Source organism: Piliocolobus tephrosceles, chromosome 12 (genome assembly GCF_002776525.5).
Source record: "Piliocolobus tephrosceles isolate RC106 chromosome 12, ASM277652v3, whole genome shotgun sequence".
NCBI classification, from domain to species: domain Eukaryota; kingdom Metazoa; phylum Chordata; class Mammalia; order Primates; family Cercopithecidae; genus Piliocolobus; species Piliocolobus tephrosceles.
Genome location: NC_045445.1, coordinates 4,217,423 through 4,244,334, shown reverse-complemented (window position 1 = coordinate 4,244,334; position 26,912 = coordinate 4,217,423). Strand labels below are relative to the sequence as shown.

At 47.8% G+C, this 26,912-nt stretch overlaps 1 protein-coding gene across 1 annotated transcript in view; it reads left to right on the top strand.

Annotated features, from left to right (window-relative positions):
• The first annotated feature begins 8,018 nt into the window (after nucleotides 1–8,018).
• Nucleotides 8,019–26,912, top strand: part of MAMLD1 (mastermind like domain containing 1) — a 139,783-nt gene continuing 120,889 nt past the window's right edge. The window contains exon 1 of the mRNA XM_023202185.2: nucleotides 8,019–8,296. The gene's annotated coding sequence lies outside the window, so the exon portion shown is untranslated. The remainder of the gene's footprint in view (nucleotides 8,297–26,912) is intronic.

The following is a 26,912-nucleotide window of genomic DNA, read 5'->3' as shown; positions in this document are numbered from 1 at the left end:
GAAGATGGCCATCTAAAGCCAAGGAGAAAGGCCTAAGACAGATCCTTCCCTCACAGCTCTCAGAAGAAACTCTGCTGACACACCTTGATTTCAGACTTCTGGCCTCTAGAACTATGAGACAAGACATGTCTGTTGTTTAAGCCCCCTCAGTTGTAGCACTTTGTTATGGCAGCCCTAACAAACTATGATAGATTTTGGTATTTTGGAGAAGGGTCAGGTCAGGTAGACCACATATCCTAAGCAAAGGAGGTAGGACTTTAGCCTTCAGGGTTAGAGGGAGTCAAGGAAATAGTTTAAGCAAGGAAGGATCTGTATTTGGGAAATTTACACTAGTGGCTGTGAGGAGAATGTACTGGAGAGGACAAGACTGGAGGAAAGGAGACTAGTTAGGACATGGTTGCTGTACTCTAGATGAAAGTGAATGGCTGCCTAAATATAATGATGATGATGATGATGATGATGATGATGATAATAATAATAATAAGTAGTAGTAGTAGTAGTAGTAGTAGTAGTAGTAGTAGTAGTTGCAGTATACTTATGTTTACAACTAAAGTGAATTGATTACTTATGCTGTGCCAGGTAATTTACATGGATTAATTAATGATTGCAACAACCTGATGAGGTGGGCACTATTGTTGTCTCCATTTTACAAATTAGGAAACTTGCCCCAGGCCACCCAGTAAGTGCTGGGGCCAGGAGTTGGACCAGGCAGTCTGACTCTAACACCTGTGGTGCAATGGTATGTTAGTAAATATTTAACAACCAGCCCTGATTTGTAGCGTTTGCCCATTTTGGTGGTGTGCCTATTCCCACAATTGCCAATTTCAGGCTACCAACGTGTCATCGACAAGTTGACAAGATTTCTGAAAATGTAACCATCCTTTCTCACAAGGTGATGCAAGCCAGCTAGCGAAGCACCAGGCACAGAGCTAGCCATGTGTCAGGTACATGTTACTTCCCTCCTCCCTGCTGAGCTTTATGTTAATAGGATACTCTTGAGGCCTCTCAGTTCCAGACTGCCTAGGACGTTCAAATCTTGGTTCCACAGTGGGTAACTGTGTGATCTCAGAAAAATTGCTTAACCTCTCTGAGCCTCAGTTCGCTTAGCCCTGAAATTTGTTTTTACAAGGCTTCATTGAGCTCATAGATGTTAAGCACAGGGCCTGCCACATAATAGGTGTGCCCTCGAGCTTTAGTTGCTTTTATTGCTTATATGACTGTGCTTTCCAAACCCAGGTCACCTGGAGCACATTATCTGGTTTTCTCCAGACGTCCTGGAGAGTGTGCCTGCCCAACGGTGGGCCCAGCTGGTTTCCTGGCTTTAGGTCACATTAACCTTGAGAATGATTGTGGTGATGGTGCAGCAGCAGCCTAGATGGTTGCTAGGACAGACATAGCCAGAGTTGTGTCGTTTTCGCTTTTTAAGTCACAAAATTGCAAATGGTCTGAAGGGTCCTAGAACAGCGGGTAGAGCCTCTTCCCATGTGGGTCCTGAGTTGTGCCTTTTCTGTTGGAAAATAATGCCATTGCATGAAGAGTAATCATGAGCATGCCATCTGCATACTTTCTTCTATATAAGAGCTTTGACAATGTCTTTCAGTCCTATGCATGGTGCAAGCAGGAAACTGGCAGCCATCTGGATTTACACCAATTCCCTGAACTGTTTATCCATCTCTGTTTCAATGACCATTTCCTATCCTTATCTAGGCTTTGGTAGCATTACCTATGGCATTTTGGAAACAGCATTCATGGTAAGTAAGAAGCTACGGAGGGAAAGATTGACTTGTAGACACAGTTTTCTGGTTTCATGGTGAAATCAATGCAAACCGTTCTACAGGACCTTAATTAACTGCTTGCTTGCTAATGAGGGCTTTTTTTTTTTTCCTTAAAGGTTCCTGTATTTTAAATCAGTGAAGTCGCCAGGAAATTACGATCAATATTTTAACAATTTCCCATTTGTTTCTATTGTGTTTCTTCAACATCCCCAAGAATATTAAAATTGTTTAAGAACACAGCAAAAAGAAATAAGTCAACTTGCTTCCCAGTGGCTCTCCTCTGCCCCACCGGGGCAAAATGCCAATGTGTCCTCTGTGAGTGCCCCAATCTGTTTCCTCACCTGACACGGACTCATCTCTTTTTTTGCCAGACATATCAAGCACTTGCAGAGTGTTCAATATCACAAGATGTTTTGAACGTACATGCAAGACCTGAACTTTTGTCCAAATACTTTTCATTTGGTTAGGTTCAAGGCTGTCTGCCTCTTTCTTTTAGGGTATGTAGGATAACAATCACGACAGCATCCTCTTCTCTGAGGGCTGATGACTTATGGGGTAGACACCTTGATTAGGGTGGTCCTGTCCATGACAGAACTAAAACCCTGACTACACACCAATAAGGCCATTACTACTATGACTCCATTTTGCAAATGAGACCCGTAAGGCTCAGGAGATTGTACAGCTTGGAGACAGCAGAATCTGGGTGTACACCAGTGCCTTTTGCCTGCCAGATCAAGTTCCCTGCACTTCCTCTGCATGGGGTAGTCGCCACCGTAGGCCTTCCCAAGGGCACTTGTCCGTCCTCATTCCTGTGTTCCTGTTGGTTGTGGCTTCCAGCAAGCTGTGGTCAGAGAACTCAGGTTCCCTGGGGCTACAAGTCTATGCAGATGAGTAGTCCACAAGCCCTGAGCCAATGCCCCAGGAGCCTAGAGCTCCAGAGTCTGGGGAGTGGGGATCTCTGCTTTTGCTGAGGGACTGGGGTGTGGCGTCTGCCTGGCTGAGTGAGGCATGGCTGTAGGGGGCTGGGAGCCAAGGGAGCAGGTGAATGTGGTGGCCTCCAATTGGGCACAGCCAATGGCTTCTGAGCATTAGAGGTGAAGTGGGGGATGCCAGAAGGTGCTGGCCACATCCATCATCTCACTTCCTCTCTCTGGATTCATATTCTGCCATCCAGAGGGTACCCTGAACAACCCCCAACACACACACCCACTGCAGCTGAGGATTAGCCATGAGTCCATCAGGGAGGCTTTGGGAAAACCCCTGAAAGGCACTGTTAAACTGTGAAATAAGGAAGAACTGAGGACAAAGGCCTATGGTGTCAGAAAAGGAGAGCTAGGGCCGAGGATATCCAAAGGAGGGAGGGCACCTGTGCTGTGATGGGACTCAGGACAAGCTTCATTGAGGAGAAGGCCTTTGAGATGGGCCTTGAAGGCCAGGCAGGATTTTTTTTTTTTTTAAATAGAGATGGGATCTCACTTTCTTGCCCAGGTGGGCCTCGAACTCCTGGGCTCAAAGGATTCTCCCTCCTTGGCTTCCCAACGTGCTGGGATTACAGGCGTGATACACTGTGCCCAGCCCAGGCAAGATTTTGAAAGGAGAGCTGGCATGGGAAATATATGAGCAAAGGGGCAGAAGTGGGAAGAACCAGGAATTGTTAGGTGTCCAGTCAGCAGTCCAGACAAGCAGGAGACCCAGGTGCATGTGTGAAAGTACCAAGAGAAGAATCTAGAAGTAAATAGAGACTGGTGCTCACTATGGAGGGCCTTGCATGTCAAGCTGAGATACTGGGATTTAGTGCTGTCGGCAGTAGAAAGCCCCAGGAGGCTTTTGAGTATGGGAGTAATGAGAAATAGAGCCACTGGATGTGTGTTTCCTCTTTCCAGTCAGCATGTGTGTTCTCCATGGGCCCCTACCTGCGCAGACCACACCCAGAATTCCAGAGGCTGCCCAGTTAAGTCCCAGCATTTGTCAGATGAACTTGGGAAAACTTGGCATCTGTTCACAGGAATATGACTATAAATGACAGGTAGCTGGTGATTTTATTTTTCAAATCCATTGAGCTCCAGGTTTGGGTCAGAGCAAAGACAGGGCTCATATTAGCCTCGGCATGGTATCTCTGGACCCCAATAGCCTAAGCCCAACTTTTTGTTTAGCAACCACTCAGCAAAAGGACCAGGAGTTCCCCTAGGAGAAGGACAGCTCCTTGAGACCCCATGGTAATCTTTTCATTGCTTGGACCCACAGGCCAGGACTGCGCACACTAAACATGGGTGGCCACATAGCAAGTGGAAATGGCCCAAGCTTTGAGGCCCAATTGCTTTACTGCTCTACCACTCATGGGCTGTGTGCCCCTGGATACATGCCTCCACCTGTCTGAGTGTCTGATTTCCTCATCTAGAACATGGACATGATGATCAACACCTCGCTGGGGACACGGACCCTGCAGGTAAAGCACAGGCTAGTCCTACGTTAATGGAGGAAGATGTGCTGCTGAGCTCCAGACTTAGTCTTGCATTTTGGGTGAAAAAGGGGCCCTGGCTCTCACAGCTAGTCTACTCAGTGAAGAGAAAGCCCTCTGTCCTGGCCTCCTCTCCCATTTGTCCGTCAACATTGGGATACCCAAGGTGACAACCACAAGGAAACCTCTTTCCACCAGTAACTGAAGGAATCACTCTCTGTACCTCGGTGACCACCTGTAAGACTGCCGCCAGTGCATGTGGGCCACACTGCCCCTTGGTGACATGACCTGAGGTTGGTTTCCTGTCATTAGCACAAAGCTCTTGCCTGCCCTCCAGCCTTCTTAACCTTTGTTTAGGTCATGAATCACCTTCAAATGTGATGACATCTATGGGCCCCTTTTCCAGTGGGTGTGTATAGTGCAGTGGTCCCCAGAGTTTCCTGAAAAGTTCCAGGAAAGCAGAATCTACTAACATTCATTGAACAGATACTCCATGCCAGGCACCGTGCTGGGAGCTGGGAAGACAGCAGTGAAGAAAACAGACGCTGACTGCTACCCTCTTGGGATCTAACCTATAGAGGAGGTCAGCTAGCGGTAAGCGCTAAAGAGAAAACAAAGCTGGGAAGGAGAGAGGAAGTGCCAGAGATGGGCGTGGGGCTTTGAAATGTTACATAGGGTGGCCAGGTGACATTTGTGTCAAGACTAAAGGAAATGAGGGAGCCAGCCCATAGATATCTGGGGAAGTGAATTCCAGCCCAAGAGAACAGCTAAAGCAAAAGTCCTAAGTAAAGCAGGAATGTATCTGTGTGTTGAGGAAGAGTTGGGAGGTCTGTGTGGCTGAAGCAGACTGAGTGGAGGGAAGATGACATCATTGAGAAAGGGGAGGGACATGTCTGAAGGGCCCCAGAGGCCACTAGAAGCACTTCAGTTCTACTTTGAGTGCAATGGGGAGTCACTATGGGGTTTGTCACAGAGATTGGGGAATAGACTGCAAGGAGAGGGTTGAGGGGAGGGAGGAATGAAGGCAGTCTGTGCGGCAGCTACTGGAGTAATCCTGAGGGGAGAGGCTGCTGGCTGGTACCCCCAGGGAGCAATGGATGAGCAGACTGACATTGTGGATACATTTTGATGATACAGACGACAGAATTGAATACTGCACTGGCTGTGAGACGTGAGCAAGAGAGAAGAATCGGGAGGATTCCAGGGCCTTCTGCCTGCGCAAGATGAAGGATGGTGTAGCCATGAACTGAGGTAGAAGACTATGGGCACTGCACACTTAGAGGATGCTCAGGAACTCAGTTCAGTCAGGTTACGTGGAGTTTGCGATTTCTAGTGGCCATCCAGGTGCTGGTGCCAAGCAGGCGGTTAGTGATCTCGCAGACGTGTGGCTGTGATATTACAGGCTTCTTTGGATGCTCTGGGGAAATGGGCATCATTTGTCCCACTGAGGAAGATGAGAGCAAGTGATCCGAGGGTTGAGTGGAGGTGCTGGGAACAGAAACCCACCTTCCCTCTCCTTGGCTAGTTCACGCTGAGGTTGCAGATAGAATTTTAAAAGCATCCTGCCAATGCTCTGTGATAGGCATTGCCATCTCCCATTCAGCTTTGTTTTATCAGATTTCCTTCAAAGGACTCCCGCACTCTCGCAGTTCTACCGGGGCACTGGCAGCCCTGAGATGACTCTCTCTCTCCCTGCAGGGCCTTGAAGGTAAGGTTCAGTCACCAGAAAGCAAGAACCTCTTCTGGCTGCTTGCCCTTTGCCGAGCAGACAGGACTGGACCCAGACAAGGTGGATTCCTTCACAACTGCCCTGCGGAACTGTGGACTCCCAGCCTGGCCCCACTGGGCCGGGCGCATCCCGGCAGCGCCGGGGCTGCGAAGCCACAGCCCCTGAATGTGTCTCGCAGTTGGGCCTGGACGCCGCTCTTCCTCCAGATAACTTCGTGAAACGCTAGGAGGCAATCGCCCAGCCTCACTGCGCCTACGTAGCCCACGAAGGGATCTCGCTGGGTTCTCGGAGGTGGCCCCAGCGCTTTCTGAGGGCCGAGAGCGTGGGGGTGGAGGGAAGGAGGGGCCTAGTGGGCGGCGGGCCCACCCCTTTATTCGTGGCCTGCGGCTCCGCTGAGCGTGACCAGATGTGTTGGTGACAGGTTGCTACTCAGAGGTGCGGACAGGAGCTGAGCGCTGCTGCTGTCGGAGCCGACGCGGCGTTCCCGGACTGTGCTCAGTCCCTGCAGCTGCCATCGGCTGGAGAAGTCCAGGTTAGGAAAAGCACCCGGGGAGGGGAACCTGGGGAAGGGGTGCAGCCAAATACCCGGGAAGTGGGATAGGTGGGAGGGGAGTCGCTGGACTCGGCGCCAGGGCAGATGGTGGACAGGGCGCGCTGGCCCGCCCGGCAGTTCCCAAGGAACCTATGTTCCTGCAGAAGCCGCAGGTGTCTGTCTTGGGATAACTGCGGAGGGAGCCAATCCAGCCCAGCTTGGGCGGGAGCATAGCGTGCCCTGGTCCAGTGAAACCGGAGACTGGCCGGCGAGCTTGGACTCTGAGCTAAGCGTACTGGCGGGCGAGGCCGACAGCGTCCGCGCTGAGAGTGGGGGAGTGGGAAGTGGGGAGTGGGGCACTCGGCCGGGATGGGGCGGGTGCAGCTCCCTAACTGCCACCTGAGAGCCCTGGTCCCCGCTGCCGCCACAACGGGTCTGTTTGGCAGTCAGGGCGCGAGCTGGTGAGCGGATGCGTGGGTGGAGGGACTGGCGCTACCCACCCAGTAGCCACCCACTGCAGGTGAGTGCCCCTCCCCGGGCGAGGGGAGGAGAAGGGCCTGGCCGCTAGCCCTAGGGACAGGCTCTGGTGAAAATGGGAAGGAGGATGGCGACTGAATAGGCTACTTTGTGATGAGACTCCCGTCCCTGTGACACTTCAGGGTCCTCCAGGGATCTGTCATTCCTCTTGCAAGCTCTCTTGTTCTCTCGTCCCTCTCCTCTCCTCTCTTCTCCTCTCCTCTCCTCTCCCTCCATCGTGTCTCCACCTCTATCTCCGCCGGTGCCTCTCTCGGTATCTGTCTCTCAGTCTCTGCCTTCTCTGTGTCTCGTGCGGTCTCCTGTCTCTCTTGGTCTCTGGGTCCTGAGCACTCTCTCGCCCTGTCACTGGTGACCGGTGGCTTTCGGCTCTCCGTGCTCGCTCTTCGTGTGTCCCGGCCACTCACGGCTCACCAGCTCGCTTTCCCCAGACGCGGAAAGTCTACCTTCCGTGTGCGGGTTTCCCGAGCGCGCCGGGCCCCGACTGCGGCCCTCCGGCGGGCTCTGTCTGCTGGAGGCGCTCCGGTAACCCTGCTGTCGCCTCTTCCCACCAGCGCACCGCCTAGGCAAGCCAGCTGACACCGAGGGCACAGAACACCCTCCACCGAGTGCGGAGCAGCCAAGGTGAGTGCACCGATGCCCCTTCCGCGCCTCGGATCCCTCCCCAGATGCCCTGGTTCGAGCCGACTGGAGAAATGAGGCAGCAACAGCGAAGCCAGCCTGCGGCCGCTTTCTCCTCTAAAGACTGGTGGGAGGGCCTGGGAGGCCACTTGGGCGGCCGCAGCGCTTTGGATGCCCGCCGTCCCATCCCGGCGTGGAAACCTTGAGTTTCCAGGCTTGGGGCTGGTGGGGTCGCGGGCAGGGCAGCGCGGCTTCCCCTTTAAGGCCGGAGCCGCTCGTCGCCGTGAGTGTGAGGGTGTGTGAATGTGCGGCGTGCGTGTCTCCTCCTCCCCGAGTGACACAGCAGTGAGAAATGCCTATCAGTAACTTAAACCCCCGAAACTCCACCTTCCGGGCGCGCGGCGCGGAGCCGGGCGGTGGGAATGGAGCGAGCAGATTGAGGCCGCCACTGCAGCGCCGCCAGCATGAACTTGGCCGCGAGCTAAAGCGGCCGGCGGCGGGCGGGCGCGGGGGCACCGGCCGCTAGCCAGGGGGTGATCTGCAACAGGGCTGGGCTCCTTGGCGGCCGCCTGAGGCCAGGCTGCCCTCGCTGGCGGCCGCCCGCCCCTCGGACACTGCCCCCGCCGCCGCCGGAGCTCTGCAGCACGGTAAGGATGAGGGCGGACGCAGGAGGTCCGACTGTTCTGGGGGTTCCGGGGTACACTTGTAGCCCCCAGTTATGGTCCCCATCGCTGAGGATCGGGGTCCCGGGGTGCTTCCAGTCGGTAGACCCTAAAGTTTGCTCTGAGCACACGGCCCACCTGGCGCTGCGGGCGGCCGCCCCTTTCTCGAACCAGCCCGGCTGGGCTGGGCGCAGCTCGAAACGCCGGAGACCACGGCCTTTGGCTCCGCGCCCGTCGGGCGTCTGAAATCCGGCGCGGGCAGCCACTACCGGGGAGGAAAGGTGGAGGGGCGCAAGCTGAGCGGGCTCCTAGGGCTACGCTTGGCTACCGGGAGTCTCCCACTCTGTCCCAGCACCCCCGGGTCGCTTGCAGCCTGGGTGTCACCGGCGACGGTGCCTTCACATGCCAGCTCCCTGAGCCCAGGCCAGTAGGCAGTGGGCACTGGGTGAAGGATTCCCCCACCCCAACGCTGTTTGCCGCCTCTGAGCTAGAGTGTGGAGCGTGTGCGCCGAACCCGCTGCCCTGCACTCCCTCCCCTGCCAACGCCTGGGGAGAGCGGCCCGGAGCTAAGCCGCTGTTCAGGGCAGCCCGGACTGGATTCCTGCGAAGCAGCCCTGGCACCCCTGTGTCAGAGTCCGCACAGGTTCCCCAGCATCCGCGCGATGACAGAGCTGGGCGCCCGGCGCGGGCTAGCGCGGGCGGGAAGCCCCCCGGAGCGCCGCCAAATACTTTTCTCGGCCAGTTGGCTTGGCCAGGCTCCGTCCCAATGCAGTGTGTCCGAAGCCTCCTGGAAAGCTGGAGATGTCGTCTGATTCTGATCCGTGATTAAATTCGGACTAAGCAGACACTAATAGGATTAGCCTGCCAGAAAGCTCGGCCCTGAAGCCATCGGAACCTGGGCAAACACGCGCCTCGGGCTGGGGCATTCACTCCCTCCGCGCTCCTGCAGCTGGGTGCGGCTGACCTGGGCACCCCGAGTGTGGGTGTGTGTAAGCGGGCAGGGGCACAGGGTGGCTGGGAGGCTGGGGAGAAAGGGCTCCTTTTGCTGGGGTGGCTCGTCGTTGTTATTTGGCAGCACGGTGCCCCCCGGGGGCGCGGTACCCAAGGTGAACGTGCTGTTCACGGGTAAGCAAACCGAGGCCGGCTCCGGGACATTGTCTGCGAGGGCGAGCGAGTCGAGCTTACTAGAGGCGGCTGCGCTGGAACAAAGGCGCAAAGTCTCCCTGAGACCGAGCAATTTTGAAAGAGTTGGCTAGGGAGAGGGCCTGGGTCTCCCGGGGTAGACCCCCGCGGGAATTGCGCCGCCCCCAGCGGCCCCGGCCCGCGGCTGGGGAATTGTGTTCCCCGGTTGCGGCAAGCCGGCGAGCGACATCGCAGCGGCGCGGCCCAGCTCTTGGCAGGCGTGGGTTGCCGCCCGAGTGCCCACCGGCCGGGCGGGGTCGACCGTGCACCCGCCGGGGCTTCCCGGCCGCCACCGCAGCTCCGGGCCCCTGGAGGCCGCGCAGCTTCTTTCCTTCCCTCCCTCCCTCCCACCTCTTCTTGTCTTTATAGATCCCCGCTCCCTCCCACCCCCGCCGCCGCCGCCAACAATCCGCTTTATAAAAAGCCCCTTTGTTTCCCAGGAGGCTGGAGAGAGGGAAGGGGAAAAGGGACGCAGAGGCAGGGGGCGGGGGCGGCTGTCTCCAAGAGGTTTCGAGCCGCTCGGGACAGGAGGGCAAGTGTAGGCGATGGGGGAGGGGGTTGTGTTTCGAGGACCCTCTGTGGGAACCCAGGAAGGTGCACGGAGCCCCAGCCCCGGCCCTCGCTGCACGCCCAGCCTGCCAGCCCTGGACACCCTAAACCCCGGCGGCCCGGACGGCCCAGTGGACTGCACTGCGAGCCGGCGGGCGCACGCAGAGGCCCTAGGCGGCAAACGCTCAGCGGGGTGGGCAGACGCGACTCGCCGATGCGCTCGCCGGGCTCGGGCATAGGGGGCGCCCTTTCCCTGGTTTCGCTTTGCAGCGGGAGCCCCTCGCTGCCGGAGCTCAGGACAGCTGTCGCGCCCGCCGGTGGCTAAGAAGAAGGAGGCAGCTCGGAGGCTCAGGCCACCCGCGTCTGACTACACGCCTCATTTCTTCCCGCGCCCTCCTGCCACACCCACCGCCCCGCCACACACAGGGGCTCAAACTCTTCGAGCGCCCTTTGTTTGGAGGCGCGGAGGCAGTGGGAGCCGCCACCTCCTGGGTTCGTGTAGCCTAGGCGGGCAGCGAGGATGAGCCTGCCACTCTGGACCGCGCGCTGGCCTGCTGCCTCTGCACCTAACCCAGCGTCTGGCACTAAAGCTGCCAGCTTTAGTTGGATTGACGATTTAGCGCGTCCTTGTCCCGTGTAACCGACCCCCTAAAACTTTCGAGAACCAGGGCTTGCACTGAGGAATGTCAAATATAATGTTAGAAGTAACCTTGCGCCATTCTGTTGGCCTGCTCCGCCCCTGTGCCCCAAAGGGGTTGGTGTCTCTCAGGGAGTTTGTTCGGGAAGGGAATACTGAAAAGAAAAAAGTGACAAATAAGGAAAGTGGGCGGGGCCCAAGCTCAGGCTGGTGGATCTCCCAAGCGAAGTCAGATTCCAACCGCTCTCTGGCCGCCTCCGCCCCTCCTATTTCCATTTAATCTGATGTCGACGTTTTATTTGTGCCTTTTTGCATATCTTTCTCCTACTCCCCTCCCCTCCCATCTCTGGAGGTTATCGATAAGTGCTGGTCAAACATTTGTTCTCTGGTCTTTGGAGTAGAAGACGAAGCGTTAACACCCCCAACGCGCATACACACTTACCAACTGCGCGCATACACACATCCCAACTGCATCTAAAACCACAAGAAAGTAATCAAAGGGTAAACTACTGGTTCTGCCTTCTCCTCCCCCCTTTGTGCTTCTCTTCTGGAGCAAGTTCATTGGAAAATAAAGCTGCTGATGTGCGAGATGGAGCATATGGTGCCTCCATAAGAGAGAAGCTGAAATGGCCTTGAACCTGCCGGACAGACCAGCTGTTTGCTGCCAGCCAGAGCAGCTAATCAGCTTCTTCCCCTTAAAGTAACAGCCCTCTTTTCACTTGATGACCAGTTTGCATATTAAATAGGATATTCTCCAGAGGGGAAAAGTGATGGGCTCCTATACTGCTTTGTGCTTGGTGGTTCTCCAATGCCTGCTCTCTGCCCTGGGGGCTGCCCTCTCCCGGTGCCTGCCTGCCATGTGTGAGTGTTTCTTTCAGTACTGAATAAGAATGTTGCTCAAAGTGGAACTTGGGACAGAAGAGGCAGGAAAAAAGAAAGAAAGAGACGGGGCTGAGAGATTCCCAGATGCCTGGGAGGAAATCTCTCTGTTTTGTTCAGCTTCGGAAAAAACTAGCAGTCTTTCCCCCCTTTCCCCCTTTAAAAATATCACAAAGAGTTGAAGCTTTTCCTTACAAGATCTCCTTAAAAATCATCCTCTTCCGGCTGTGACCATTTTCAGTTTTTCTTCAGTACAATGTGTTGGGGGTGGGGGGTGGGGAACAGTTTGGCGTTGGAAGAAGAAAGCCTTTAGGAGATACAAGGAAATTCCATGTTAGGAAATCATTAGCAAAGGGTGACTTCGTCTGTTTTCCTGCCACTGACGCTGACAGTGACACAGATGTGTGGGCTGAAATAGGAACGTCATTGAATTTTTACACTCCACCAGGAAATACCCTGTTGCTGGGGGGGAGGGGGTGGGGGCTACACATTCATTGCATCTTAAGGTAGGAGATTCACTATTGTCAATCCTTTTTACTAAGGAAAGAGTTTTTTTTAGCTTAGCCAGCATGTTTAATATATTTTCTTCCCTTTTAAATTGATCACCTAAAGGCATAAAATGCACCTGTTAATGGATGGTCCCTAGGAAACTCAATTACTATTTGGGGTTATGAAAGGGGATAAACTGGTCTTAGACAAGTGGCTCTTCTGAAAATAGCTGGACTATGCCTCTCCTTTAAAGGAACTCAATATACAGTAAACTCTTGTTTTAAAGATTCTGATTTTTTTTTCTCCAACAGTGCATTGCACAGATCATTAGCCTAGGAGCTGGGACACTTGTGTTCTAGAAAGCTCTGCCCACTAACTAGCAGAGTGATCTTGAACAAGTCCATCCTTTCTCTCCCCCAATCCCATGACCTCTGACTCTGAGTCCCTTCTAGTTCTAAAACACTGTGGTTTGTGAATGAAATAGTCATTTTCTGGGAAAGTGAAACATCAAGCTCAACCTTGTCATCAGGAAACAACTAGACAGATAATAAAAAGGGGCTGATATTTTGAAGGGCAGGGATAAGAAGGAGGAGTAAAAAAATGGCAGAAGGCCAATCAAAACAATACAAAAGTGGGACGTGTTCCCCTTTTTGTGTCTTTTGCAAGTGTGAACTTGTAGCCCAGAATCAGCGACAGCAGACACCAGAAATCAACCCAAAGGTTCTCTTGTCCAATACTCCTATTGATGGCAGGCCTCCTAATCATTGGGTTGGTATATAGATAACGGGATCTAAACTCTTTAGAGTAGACTGGCATATTTCCAAAGGACTCATCTAATGGAGAGCAGATTTGCTTCTTTGCAGTTATTTAGGAAAGGTTTCAAAGACAAAAAGGCCTTCCATCCGCATACACGTGCACCAGTGGGATGTGGGTTCTTAACCCATTGTTGAACCTTTTCTTTTCTTCCTAATCCAGCTGTTTTTTTTTTTTAATCACATTTCCGACTTTGAGGATACAGCAGCTATGTAAGAACCTGCTGCTGTCCTATTTGATATTAATATTGATTTTTTAAAGGGGCAGGGGTGAACATTATGAAGAAGGACTCTTTATCCTCTGAGTTCTTTAGCAATTATCTTGCTGCCATAAATGTTGATACACATATAATGGATGTAACTAAAAAACTCCTTATCCAAGCAGAAAAGGCTGAGTGTTTGTTGGAGCAGATAGAATGCTGAGAGTGTGAATAGACCAACCCAGATGTCGCTGGGGAGGGAGATAAATGATGGAGGAACAGGAGCCGGTTACTATGGATCAGCACAATAAACCAATTCCCATCATACACCTCTCACAACGCCACCGAGGGGTAACCTAGGCAGCACCAGTCAACTGTATGGCAGGAAAAAAGCATTGCAAAGCTCAATTGGAACCGGCCTGGTTTTGCAGGCATTGAGTCCTTAAACATCTTCAGTACTTCGAGGAGGGAAATTTCATAAATCAGAATGAACCTGAAGAGACTGTGTTGCAAATGCTTATGACTTCTTATTTTTGTTGTGTCATTGTTGTTCTTTAGTCTGTAAAGGTGTCAAAGGAAGAAGAAAAGGCCCCATGGAACTGTCAGGGCAGTTAGTCAAGGAGTTCCCCATGGAGGTAAGAAACAGTAGCTTGTGTTATAGGATATTTACATGCCAAGATTGCAGGTGCATAGTCCTGTGGGGTCCTGCTCCCAAATTACCAGCCCAGGGCTGCTGAAGCCCCAAGGGCATTTTCTTCCAGGGGAGGAGACAGAAGCAAAAGAGTTGGGTTACCTCATTTCCCTGCCCCCACCCCCCAACTCTGGTTGCTTTCTTTCTCCCCTTCACAGAGCCTCCCTGGTTTCCTTCAAACCTCAAGTTTTCTCCTAAAATCTGACGTCTTTATAACATCCAAAGCAATCAGATATGAAACAGTTCAAAAATATTCCCCCCGGGGGAGAGGATAGCAAGGGGCCTCCCTGGCTGTAGGCACTGAGCTCCCAGAGTAAAGGCTTCCAGAGACGGGGCCTAAGGAGGGTTTGAGAGCAAGAAGCAAAAAGCTCTTTGCAAAGTTTAGGAGAGCTTTCCTTGCCCAGATTGGCTATCCTGGGCCTCCCTGAGGCCCCAGCTTCAGACTACTCCCTCCCTTCCTTGGCCTACAAAAGGGTGGGCTCATTCTGCCGCTGAAGGAGGATCCCCCCATCCCAATGGCAACTCAGTCCTGCCCGGCTGCTCTCTGACCCCGACACAGCCAGTGCCCCTTTCTGCACAGCCCAGTTGGAGCCTCCCAGACTCCCATTTCCTTGGTGGGTGGGTGTGGGAAGCTACCTTACCCTCCCATGTGCTTGCTCTGCCAAGTAAATAACCAGTAAGTGGATTTTGGGAAATGCCATTTTCTAAAGGCTGAGAATTGTTTCCTGAGGTTCAGAGAAGGATGGAGCGGACCAGGGGATATCATCTTGTTGGAAGAGGGCCTAGCAGGCCAGCCATTGATTTTTTTCCCCTTTCTTCCACCTGTGCGAGTACCTAGACACTAGACCATAGGGACAGTTTTCTGCTGATTTTGGAAGGGATCACTGGAGGCCACAGCACCCGAGAGAGTTGATGGCATCCAGATCAAAAGGACCTGGTGGCCCCAGCTTGTGTCCACCTTTGAGAGGAAAGCGTGGGTCTTTGGAGCATAAAGACAGGACAAAAACAAAGTCAAGTAGTTCTGAACATGTTGAGGAATTCCAAGTTCTTGGTCCAATTGTCCCAGCTCCACCCTCACCCCACAAGTAGTGCATTTCTATTTTTCCCTCCATTTGAATCCGAAATTCCACCCTCAGCTTCGGCAGCATGCTGGGACAGAGTGGGGAGGAGGAAGACAGGACCCAGCTCTGCCTTCCTTTCTGTGGCTCTGCTGGTCGATTGACCATTGCACCTGTACAGAGTTAGCACACGTACACCACCTCACCTGCAAACTCAGATATTGAAAGATGGAGAATCTTACAGCTGGAAGAGTAAAACCCCATAATTTTACAGAAGAGGAAACTGAGACCCAGAGAAGCGTCTGACTTTCCTAGCGCCATAGAAAAGGGAGCCCAAAGTTGACAGAACCCTGGTCTCTAGTTCTCAGTCGAGTGTAGAACATCCATTTTGCACCCATGTGTGGGCACACAGGCTTTCCTTTTGAGGCAGAGCAAATGTGGTAAAAAGAAATGCAGCCAGTGGAGGTGGAGCGCTTGTAACTGTAGTGTAATGTAATCTGCCCGGTATCAATGTGTGCTTTGCTCAGCACTGTTAGGACAGCAAAGGGTCATATTAGAATCTGAACTCGAAGTCTGGAAGTAGCTGGAGAATGGAGATTGTAAATTAAGAATTAGAAGGGAGTGTGTGTCTCGTTTTTGAGTTGCTGTCGGAGAGTCAGGCAGCCAGCCCTGTGGAGGGCTTGGCTGGGTGGGCTCCTTTGGCAATGGTGGGAGGTTGTTTGGGTTTGGCTCTTAATGAGATCTCAGTGTTAATATCTGCCTCTGGAAGTTCCAGCGCCGGCCTTGGAATTCTAAGTGGGACAGTAGTTTTGGTGCAGTTGCCAACATCACATGGTTTGCGTGTCTAATTCTGAAAGACTGGCATGCGTTGTGCTAGGCTTCGGGAGGAGGGCACAGCGTTTCTAAGCCGCTTGTCTGTCAAGGATTTATTTAACCTCTAATTACTACATTTTATTCGCAGTTTGCTGCACGAACGTGTTGTAACAAAGCTCAAAGAAGTATGCCATTTTATTTCCCTGCCACTCTAAAATTAATTTCCGGAATATGGAGTCAAACCTGACACACTTGGTGTTAAAATAATTGTGCTGACATTCGAGTTAAAGTGAACAATCTGGTTGTTTCTAGGGATCCCCCAGCCATGGGGTAAAGAGCATTATCATGTTAGTTGCCATGACAGTTCTCAAAATGAGCCCTGAAAATATCAAGGAGTGTCACTGCCCAAATCCACTTGGGGAGCACCGGATACAAAGGTAACACCCAAGCACAAGGCCGGGGTGTTAGCTTTGGAGTATGACTGATGCCCTGTGCAGTAGGGCAGCCAGGGAGTCCTTTCTCACCCACTAATAGGGCTCGTGGTGAGGTCTTGTCCCACAGCATGAGGTGAGCACATTATTAAATCGGAGGCTCCCAAGAGCCTGCCCCTGGGGCCAAATCTGTTCTGAGTGGCTGTGACAATGAAATCACAAGATGAAGTTAATGGGGATTTTCCGGGCAGGCTTTTCTCCCTCCTCCTGCCTGCTCTTCCTGGGCGACCTGCACCAGCACTCCCCAACAGTAATAGCCCTTTGGCAGTCCTACGTATCTCTTTTATCCCCACCTTCCCAAACAGCAGCAGTGGATCCCAGAGTGGGAGGCCCATTCCCCATTCTGGGTGCTTGAGAAGATTGCGTTCTCAGGCCCTGGTTGGGAGCCTTAGCAGCATCGTTAGTTGCCTACTTTGGGCCCACCAAAGCTGATTTTGGGGATTTGAGAGATGGCCAGGTTAGCCATTTGAGTTCTCATCTCCTTGCTCAGGCGGTTGTGAAGAGCTCTGTCTCTCTCTGTCTCTCTCTCTCTCTCTGTCTCTCTCTCTCTCTCTCTCTCTCACACACACACACACACACACACACACACACACTCACCCTCTCTCAGGAGTAGAACTTTGCCAAGATAGCAAAGGCTAGGTCTGAAGCCCTGTTCTACATATGGCTGGGGATAGGCTCATTGGCCTTTTCAGCCATGCCTTTGGCTGTCAAATCCCGAGCAAATCGAGTTTAGCTTCAGTACTCCCACCTTTTCCTTCCTGGTTTCTAGATCTGCCTCCTGCTTCTCACACCCCCTCTCCACCTTACCTAGAAAGATGCCATCCTCAGCCCGCTGTACCTTAGTGGGATTCCCTTCCTCTGGAGAATCTGGAGCCTCCAGCTTGAGTTAAAAGATGCAAGAGTTACCATGCCTTGGAGAGAATCTGCTGTTTAGGGCACAGGTAAGGAGGTGTTCAGGGCTTAGGGAAGCCCTCTTTTCCCACACCCCATCCTTCACCCCACCAAATGGTACCATGCCTGGCATAAAGCTGGTCCTATGTATGAGTTAGAGAACTACCTGGCTGCCAAGGTTTTCTGAGCTTGCCCTTGGGGAAGCTAACTCCAACTGGTCTCTTGAACCTCAAATCATAACAAAAATGACTCCCGATCCTCTGAAGCAGGGGTGGCTCTTTGTCTCTTAGGGATCATATACTTCTTTGAGAATCTGATGGAAGCTCTGGGTCTTCTCCTTAGACAATGGAAAAATAACATGCAATGTTGCTTCTAATTTAAGGTACCACTAGGCCTTAAGCCCACTCATGGTTCTCTCAGGGGTCTTCTGTCACAGGTTAAGAATGCCTCAATATGAGCGTTCCCTTCTGCAGGAGACATTGACCAACTATGGGATTTTAGGCAAGTCTGTGAACCTGCCTGAGTCTCAGCACCCTCAGTTGTCAGATGGAAATATCAGAATGTCCGTTCCACCAAGTTTGGAGCATTGTGGGAGATTCAAAAGAGATGGTGTTGGTGAGATGGTCTTGTAGATATCAGGCTCAGGGCACACTCATGGGTTGCTCTCTTTAATGTTAGTGTTTGCTATTTATTTATTTTGCCTTTCCATTTGATGTCAGAAATTTAACAAAAGAAAATCAGGCTTCTTTTGACTTGAAAAGTCACTTTGTCCCTTTCTTTGATACTGCATAAGTTACACCCAGGCAAACTAGCATTCAAGAGACTCTGGCTTGGGAGGGACCTCAGAGAGCATGCAGTGTGTCCAGGATCTAGACAGTTTTACAGACCCCAATTACGCAGCCCTTGGCAGTTTGAGAGATTTGAGAGATGGCCAGGTTAGCCATTTGAGTTCTCATCTCCTTGCTCAGGCGGTTGTGAAGAGCTCTGTCTCTCTCTGTCTCTCTCTCTCTCTGTCTCTCTCTGTCTCTCTCTCTCTCTCTCACACACACACACACACACACACACACACACACACACACACTCACCCTCCAGAGGTGGGTGGAGGGATCCAGAATCAGTCAAGGATGTGTGTAGCCAGCCCAGTGCCTTGAGGAGGTTCCACATTTGCCTGCTGCAGAAATGAGAAAATGGGATCTGAGGAGGCCGATAGTTGTTTGGTTTTTCACATTTCAGTACTGTCACAACGGGCATGAGAAGGTAAAGTGGATCCTGCGTGTCTCTATCGTAGTCACTGAAAGGGCCTAGCCAGACCCTCATGAAAACTCGTAAGTAGTCTTACCCCAGGATCTGTCCAGGGCCCTATCCTGAGGAAGTGAGGTTGTGTCCCTTTGGAAAGGAGCCTCAGGTTGGGCCTGCTGGTGTGATATGGGGGGTCTGCTTAGGAGGGAAGAGGCTGGACTCCATTCAAATAGCCGCCACGACCTTCCCCATCGAACCCTGGAAGTGTGGAAAGTCTTCTCATGACAAGGCCACGAGGGCTCGTATATCAAAGATGGGGAAACTGAGGCCCAGAGAGGAGCAGGTGCTGGCCCTGGGTCTCATGACAAGTCAGGAAGACATTTCCTTGGCCCTTGTTGATCCTGTGCACCTTCCAAGTTCTCTGCGTGACTCCTCACAATAGTGTATTTTCAATTCTAGAAACACAAGCCCATCATCATATTAACCTGGCCCTAATGAATGCTCACGTCCTCAAAGTCAGCCCTAGAAAGTAAAGAGCAGGTTTGGAAAGCCCTTTGAACCCTCAGAGGGAGATCCTGGCCTTGCTGAGCCTGTTGCTATGCAGTTCCAAAGTGGAGGCAGCCACATATTTGCAGAGCTTTTTAGTCCCTTCCCCCACCCCATGTGGATTTTAGGAACCTTTTGGAAAGAAATGTGTTGCTAGGAGCTTGGGCTCTCCTTCTCCTTTAGAAAGAGAGAGCTGTTTTTGCTTTGAATTGCCTTGCAAACATATTGAGGTATCTCCCTACCCATTCTTTCTTTTGTTAAACCAACCCAACCAAACCAAGCCAGGGGTAGTTAAGTGGAGATCATGTTGAAAATGAGTGCTTAGCATAGGGTCACTACGCAGAGTGGCTCCCATTCCCATCCTTGGCCAGAGCATCTCACCTTTAATTTCATTATTAATCTGGAGGGAGAGGAATCGTGCAAGTCAGTTGAAAGCAGATGCCACCCAGGAATTTTAGGTACCCTCGTGTCATCAAACAAAATGACAGTCGTTTGTAAATTGGAAAGTTTGGCAGTAGGTGGTTGCCCTTTGGAAGATTCACTGTTTCAGACCAGCTTTCTGAGTCTGGGAGGAGTCCCTGGTGCTACAGTGGGAAGAATATCCACCTGGGGGCCACCGGCAAGTGGTCTGACTTCAGCTTTGATAACAACTAGCCATGGCACTTGGGGCAAGCTATTTCCTTGGACTGGGCATCATTTTCCCCATCTGTACGATGAAGGAGTGGTCTAGGGGCATCCAAAAGGCTCCTCCAGGTCTGGCATTCCATAATTTTCCAATAGCAAGTTAAACTCTAAGATACTTAAAATATTTGGAAAGGGTAAGTAATAATTTGTTCTTTTTGAAATTACCAGAGACTTGAAAGCATGGAGTTGTATTTTTGTTTGGGTACGTGGGGACTGTGACTGTTATATAAGTGATAACAGTTTTAGAAGTTTTAGCTAAAGACAAAGAGTTGAAATGTATTTATGTAGGACCAAATAATAGAAACAAAATGGAAATTCCTTTAGAGACCCCTTGTTTTATGCATGAGGATGCTGCAGCTGAAGAAAAATATCATACTTGCCCAGGCTTCCCTGGCAAGCTGCTCAGAGCTGAGGTGGTCCAGGACCCAGGAGGTCCAGCTTGCAACCCACTGCTTGCTCCACACCGCACGTCCTAGGACCTTACAGAAGAAGCCTCCAGGCCCTCAACTCCATGTGGGACCTGCAGTCAGCAGAATATAGGGCTGAGTGATTCTGATTTCTAGCTATCAGATACTAGCTTATCAGAAAGGAATTTTTGTTCTCCACCCCTGCCCCCAACATCCAAGAGTTCTCTGTTAGCAGTAAATATTTAATTTTGTTGGTCTTGTACCAATGCCTAATTTAAAATAAAACAGAGTTTTTGAATATTGGGGGGTGGTCCTTAGGGGCCTGTTATTTGGATTTATTTTATTTCAAACAGATGGGCTGTTTTAGGTTTGACTTCATATTTGCTACTTTTCATTATGAAAAAAAAAAAAAAATCCCAAGCCACCCCGCCCTTATTTTTGTAGTGAGTAACAGTTTGTCTTGTCTAAAAGAAGCTTTTAGTTTCTCAACTGTGTGCACCCAGCGTATTAAGTCTTATTTTGTATTTTTAATCACATAAATATGTTGGCCACCTGTAGCTTATGGGGTGTTCACAAAATGTGCCCCACTCATTCCCAAACAGCCACCAACTTTGGGACTGTATCTTTCAGGGCCAGCCCAGCTACGTCTTGTCTGGTTCCCAGCCATCCACTCCTCTGGCCTGAAGCCAGACTGTATGGAGGTGCAGAGTCAGAGAGGCCTTGGCCTGGGAGGGAGGCACCTTGGTGCCTGGCGCAGCTCTACTGCCTTGCTGTGTGACCTTGGGCAGGTCCTTTCCCCGCTCTGGGCCTCACGGTTCCCACTGTTACAATGAGGAGGCTGAGCTAAAGGCGCTTTGTAGAATTTTCCTCTTATTATGTTGGATTGTTATATTTGGAAGATGTGACTCGACCAGTACAGTACATGACCTTTAAATCCTTTCTAGAAGCAATATTTAGTGACGTTTCTGAAAGAGTTAGGAGGTATATATCTCTGAGATGAACTAGTACTTTCTGAAATTTATCAAAACAACAGCTACCATTTTTTGAATGCCCACCGTGCCTGGAGACTCCTGTCCTGCTGCTTCTTTGAAACTCACCCATCAGCTGTGAGCGTTTTCTAATGGTTTCCCCTCAGGCCTTCAGTCTTTGATCTCAATACCTTCTCCCTAGGAGATTAATTGATCACTTCTAACCCTTGTTTTTAATTTAATTTTTCACTTGACATAAATTCAGACTCTCAGAATATTTGCAAGAATAATACAAATAATGTTTAATTACCTTTCACTCGATTCCCCAAATGTTGCAATTTTACCACATTCTATGTTTTATGTACCACCTCTCTCTCTCTCTCACACACACACACACACAATTTTATTCTGAACTTTATGTTTATTCTGAACAAATTGTAGGTATGATGCTCTTTTATCTCCAAATACTGCAATATATATTTCCTAACATTTCCTAAAACGTTGATCAAAAGCAGGAAGCTAACAGTGGTACTAATCTATCTAAAGATTTTAATCTAAAGTCTTTATTCAGATTTTGCCAGTTGTCCTAATAATGTCCTTTATCGCAAAAGAAAATCCAGGATCATGCAGTGCACTCATAACTCAGTCGTTATGTCTCTTTAGTGTCCCTTAATATGGAATGGTTCCTCAATCTGTCTTAGTGTTTTGTAGCATTGACATTTTTGAAGAGTACATGCCAGTTATTTTGCATAATGTCCCTCAATTTGAGTTTGCTGCCTGCTGTTTCCTCATAGTTAGATCACTGTTATGTACTATTGGCAGAAATACCACAGAAGTGATGCTGTGCATGAGTGTGTCATGTCAGAAGGTCCACGATGTTAGTTCCATTCATCCTATTCCTGGTGATTGTCACTTTGATCACTTGGTTAAGGTGATGTCTGCCACATATCTTCACTGTCCAGTTCCTATTTCTTCTCCTTGCCATTAATTAGTATCTTGGGGAAATAAATATATCTTGAAGCTGTTAGTATCCTACTACACCTCAAACTTTCACTCACTAGTTTAGCATTTATTGATGGTCCGTGCCTGAGGCAAGATTATCATGCTGGTTGCCAACTAATGAATTTCTGATTCCATCATCCATTCTACAGTTATTCGTTGACTTTCTACTATAAGAAAGAACTTTTCTTCTTTCACTCGCGTTTATTTACTTATGCTTTTATTTATATTAGGTGGATTTGTGCATTTTTATTTTCAGTTATAATCCTTTCCTATCATTATTTATTTTGATGCTCAAATTGTCTGAGGTGTGTCCAGTGGGAACTCCTTCAAACTAGTTACTATGTCTTTCTGACATGCCCCTAATCATCCTCTGAGCATGCCCTTAATTTTTGGCACATCTGCTCCAGGCTCATCTTGTACTTTCTGCTCCAGGCTCATCTTGTACTTTCCCTGCCTTAGCCTTTGTTACTAAACCCTCTCAGTCCACAAAGCTAGGAAAATAATTAACTCACATCTATATCTATTCCTTTTTTATTTATTATTTTGGTAATATCTGTTTCTCTATCTACCTATCTACCTGCCTCCATACTTACCCATAAACCATGAGTTCACATTGATACCTCCAAATACCAATACAACAGCAAAGTTCATTCTATCTTTCCCCTTCCCATATTTGTAGTTTCCTTGCAAAACAGTGAGAAATCTCTCTGCCATTACCATAATATATTTACTCGCTTAATCCTAGAATATACAGAAACTAGTTTCAGAGTTGCTAACCCATGACTCTATGAAGAAGCCAATTAACAAGAGTACAATATTTGTTTAGAATTCTTTTTGTCTTTGCATAAGAGTGTATCCTTCAAACACTGTTAAAAAGTTACCTGGGCTAGTTCATCTCCTGGGCCCACTGAGGTCATTTGAATATGGTTTAGTTCACTTGTTTCTGTTTAGATTCCTTTCTGTCTGCCGCCAACACTGCCCACCATCTTTCCTTGCTAATTTTAATTATTTTTCTGTGAGCATGTGAAATAATAACATTGTTTCAAAAGTTAGAACTGTACAGAAAGAAATCCTCAGAAAAGTGACTTCTCCCTTTACTTCTGTCCTTTCCACCTCATTCCAGTCATTTCCTGTAAGTAACCAACTTCATTAGTTTTTCTGTGTTTTCTTTTTGCACAAAGAAACAGATACCTGTGTATTTTCCTATACCCTTCCTTACATAAGGGCGGCTTAATATAGATACTCTTTTGAGCTTTGTTTGTTCACTCAAACGCATGTCCTACCAATCACTCTATATAGAGATCTTCTTCATTCTTTCATTATAGCTGCATAGTACTGCATTGTGTAGATGTACCATAAATTATTCAGCCAACCTCCTATGTGTAGCCATTTAGATTGTTTCCAATATTTTGCAAATAAAAATAATACTCAATGAACAACCCAGTACATATGTATTTTCATATCGTTAGAGGTATATCTTAAAGAGTAAATTTCTAGAGGTAGGATTAATGTGTCAAAATGTAAAAACAAATGTAGTTTTGTTAGGTATTGCCAAATTCCCCTCCAGAAAGATTGTACCAATTTGCATTCCCATTAGCAATATATGAGAGTGTTTTTTCCCCCAAGCCTCACCAACAAAGTATTTGCTTTACTTTTTAATTTTTACAAATCTGATAGGTGAGAAATTGTATCTCAGTGTAGTTTAATTAGCATTTTTCTAATTATGAGTGGCTTGCAACATCTTATGTATGTGAATTATCTGTTCATGTCTTTTCTCCCTTTTTCTATTGGGTTTTTAGTCTTCTACCCTCAATTTTAAGAGTATTTTCCTGTGTTAGGTATATTAGCTTTCTTTATTTGTGATATATGTTGCAAGTAATTTCACTTAATTGGTTTGTGGTTTTTTCAATGTTTGTTTTTCTTTGCTACGCAAAAAAAAAAAATTTATGTTGTCAAATATCAGTCTTTTCTTTTATCATATCTGGATTTGAATCCCAGTTCGAAAGCCTTTCCTCACATCCAGTTTAAAGAGAAATTCACCCAGTTTTCTTCCAGTATTTGTATGGTTTCATGTTTTACATTTAGATTCCTAATCCATTTGGAGTTTATTCTTACGAATGGTATATGGGAGGGATCTTACTTTGCCTCTTTCCTTTTTTCTTTTTGTTTGTTTCTCTTCTTTTTTTTTCTTTTTTAGAGACAGGGTCTCACTCTGTCACCCCGGCGGGAGTGCAGTGGCATACTTATAGTCAGTGGCAGGGTGGTGTGCCACAACCACATTCAGCTAAATTTTTATTTTTTTTATGATTTGTAGAGAGGGGGTATTGCTATGTTGCTCAAGCTGGTCTCGAACTCCTGGGCTTAGGAGATCCTCCTGCCTCAGCCTCCCAAAGTGCTGGGATTATAGGCATGAGCTACTGCACCCATCCCCTTCCCTTTTTTCAAAAGACTACCCAGCTATCACAGCCCCATTTTACAAATGTTCATCTTGCTCCAGTGATTTGAAAAGTCACCATTATTATATATTCAGTTTCCACATATACTTGGGTCTATTTCTAGATGCATATTTTATTCCACTGGTCAATTTGCCTATTTTTCTTCCAGTACCACACTGTTTTAATTATAGAGGCTTTATTGTGATTTTTAACAGCCTTTTATTTTGAGATAATTGTAGGGTCACATACAGTTTTAGGAAACAATACTAGAAAGATCCTATTTACCCTTCACCCAGTTCACAACCAGAACACTCACACTGATACACTCCATCCACCTCATTCAGATTTTACCAGTTATACATGCACTTATTTGTGTACATATGTGAGTATTTAATTCAAAGCAGTTTTATCAAATGTGTAGAGTCATGTGACCACAGTCAAGAAAAAGAATAGTGCCATCACCACAAGGATATGCAATCCTTTGTGTTGCTGTTTTATACCAAACGCACTTCCCTCCTGATCTGCTCCACCCCAAGTTCTGAACCCACGGCAACTAACCAGTAATCTGTTCTCCATTCCTATAGTTTTGTTATTTCAAGAATGTTATGTAAATTCAATCATATAGCCTGTGATCTCTTGAGACTGGCTTTTTTCACTCAGCATAATTCTGATAGTGGTGTAGTGCAATACAGGAGTAGTGCATTCTCACAGGTGTGTAGAGATATGTCATTGTCATATTAATTTGCATTTCCCTAATGCCTAATGTGATTGAACTTATTTTTTGGAGTTTATTTTTCATCCATATAACTTCGTGGAATGTCTGTTCATGACTTTGGCCCATTTTCCCGTTGGATTATTTGCATTTTTTCTCTTTTTTTTTCACTGTTGAGTTTTGCAAGTTCTTTATATATTCTAGATACTTGTACTTTGTCCAATATGTAATTTGAAAATACTTTCTCTCAGTCTGCATCTTATCTTTGCATCCTTTTAATAGGTTCTTTCACAAAAAGACTATTTTGGGGTCCAGATTTTTGTGGTTGAGTCTAAGAACTCTACACCAAGTCCTAGGTCCTGAAAATTTTCTCTAATATTTTTTAAGTTTGAAGGTTGCACATTTAAGGCCATAATCGATTTTGAGTTGATTTTTGTATAAGGTGTGAGGTTTAGGTTGATGTTTATTATTTTTTTGCTTGTGGATGCTCAATGGCTCTAGTAGCATCTGTTGAAAAGGCTATCCCCACCTCACTGAATTGCTTTTACACCTTTGTCAAAAATTAGTGGGATACATTTTTATGGGTCTATTTCTGGGCTCCTTATTCTGCTCCACTGATCTATGTGTCTGTCCCTCTGCCAATGCCACACAGTCTTGATTAATGTAGCCATATAAAAATGTTAATACTGGGTAAAGGCACTCCTTCCATTGTACCCTTGTTTCTCAAAATTGTTTTAGCCTAGGACTTGTGCCTTTCCGTATATTTTAGAACAACCTTGTCTATGTCTACAAAAAATTTTGCTGGGATTTTGATGAGAATTGCATTAAACCTATAGGTCAGTTCAGGAATTGACATCTTTACTATGTTGAGTCTTCTAGGCAGTAAACATAGTATGTCTCCTCATTTATTTAAGTCTTTATTTTTTTATGAGCACAAAAAAGGTGTTTATTATTATTTCTATTTAATGTTCAACCCTTTTTTTCTGAGTTTTTTTAATTAAAATTCAAAAATGTCAATATTTTCAAGGGAACTACAATAAGTGAAAATATTTTAAATATATTCTTATAAATTTATTCATACCTGTTGAGGTAGTATAAGACTGAAGCAATAGAGTACAAAATTTGAAACACTTCAGATTACAAATATTTTGTCCCTTTTAGAGTACAGTTTTAAAAAATCACTATTTTCATAAAGAAAATATAGAGTTCTTTAAAGAGAGAAAAGAGATTGCTTATAGATGTCAGTTGCAAATATAATTTATTGTGATTGGAACTACTATCAAGATTTATTTTGTATGTAAATTTCTTTGATAAATTTTATGGGTTTTAATAGGTCACCGGAAATCTCATTGTGCTCCTCTTTTGTTTTTTATATTTTATTTTATTTTAAGTTCCAGGATACATGTGCAGGAGTCTTTATCTCTTACAAAAGCATTTTGTAACTTTCTGGATGCAGATCCTATACACATAATATTATATTTAATATCTAAGTATTGCATTTTCTATGCAGCAGTTGTAAATGGTATGTGTTCTCTGAAACACAGTTTTTTGATATCATTCACACACCACCGAATTCACCCATTTAAAGTATTCCATTCAGTGGCTTTTAGTATATTCATAGTTGTACCATCATCACCAGTATCTAATTTCAGAATATTTTAGTTACCCTGTAAAGGAACCACATATCCATTAGCAAACAACATCGATTACCCGCTGCCCAAGCCCTTAGTAACTATTAATCTGCTTTCTGTCTATATGGATTTACTTATTCTAGGCATTTCCTATGAATGAAGCCATAAAATAAATAGCCTTTTGTGACTGACTTCTTTCCCTTAGCATAATGTTTTCAAGTTTCATCCATGTTGTAGCATGTATTAGTACTTCATTCTTTTTCATTGCCAAATAATATTCCATAT